This window comes from Chaetura pelagica, unplaced genomic scaffold (genome assembly GCF_000747805.2).
Source record: "Chaetura pelagica isolate M959 unplaced genomic scaffold, ChaPel_1.0 scaffold222, whole genome shotgun sequence".
Taxonomy (NCBI): domain Eukaryota; kingdom Metazoa; phylum Chordata; class Aves; order Apodiformes; family Apodidae; genus Chaetura; species Chaetura pelagica.
In genome coordinates, this window is record NW_009952711.1 from 1,738,739 (window position 1) to 1,739,881 (window position 1,143).

Below are 1,143 nucleotides of genomic sequence, written 5' to 3' on the forward strand. Positions count from 1 at the left end.
TTTCCCTTCTGCTTGCAGATACATAACATACATTTGAAAGAGACTGAAAGGTAGAAGTAACAGCTAAGACTCATGGACTGATGGCACTGATAACTGGCTTATGTTCCTAGCTTCACAGGACAGCATGCAGAGGAAAGTATGAGTCACAGCTTTTCATACTGAATTCCCCATGATTTAACAAGAAATGCTTCCAAAATACCTTTGTGTGTCATCACTCCAGCACATACAGAAAAAATGCTAAGGTAGCGTTATATGTTACAAGACAACGGTTGTGATGGTCAGAAGAGGAAAACCAATACTATGACTTGAAGCACCACCACACATGGATCTGTTCTTGCAGACAATGCAGGGGTTTGGAGTGGGAAGAAAGTATTTTTCAAGTTGTGCACAGTGTCAGCACTGGAGAGCCCACCCAGCTTTGAGAATATTGTTGTCAGGAAGATACACCTCTATAAAACTTGTGCTCGTGGCAAACTTTAAAAACTGTATTTGCTAAATGCATCAGTTCTCTCTTCAAAAAGGATGTGGCTCAACACACTGCCCGTTGTAGGTTTTTGGGAGACTTTTCACAATAAGCAATTTCTTTAAGGTCTATTTGTGCCACTGACTGGACTTCTAGTGAATTACACTTTTAAGTGTTCCAGGCTTGATTAACTTAAATCCAAGTCTTGACAGATTATATTTGTCATTATTTTTACTGACTTATGGAAAAAAAAAAACCAAACAACACTCCATCTCTTACTAAATATAAAAAATCTTTTTTTTTTCATTCCCACTATCTACAATATTTGTGTTACCCACAGGTTCTCTGATTCAGTTTGAACACATAATAACTAAGAAATTCTTCTGCATGTTTCTGTTTGGTCAGGGTGGGAAAGAATATGCACATAGGTACAACTTCACACAATGTATCACTTAATGTGAAACAACATATGAGTAACGATTTAGTCAACATCTATTATCAAAGCAGGTGGGACTTCCAGATTCCATTTATTGCCTGAAAATACCTGTGTCGTGTGTTCGTTAAAAATGAGCACTTTTGAAGAGAGAACTGCCATGGTAATTAGACTGCCCTGTCCCAGTGCTGAACCAGCTGCTGAGCACCAGTGCCCGAGCACTGCCCGCCACCGCCCTGCCCGCGTT

The 1,143-nt window shown here is 39.7% G+C and overlaps 1 protein-coding gene across 1 annotated transcript in view; it reads left to right on the top strand.

Annotated features, from left to right (window-relative positions):
• RPS27L (ribosomal protein S27-like) overlaps nt 1–1,143 on the top strand; it is a 16,415-nt gene that overhangs the window by 11,281 nt on the left and 3,991 nt on the right. The window lies entirely within an intron of this gene.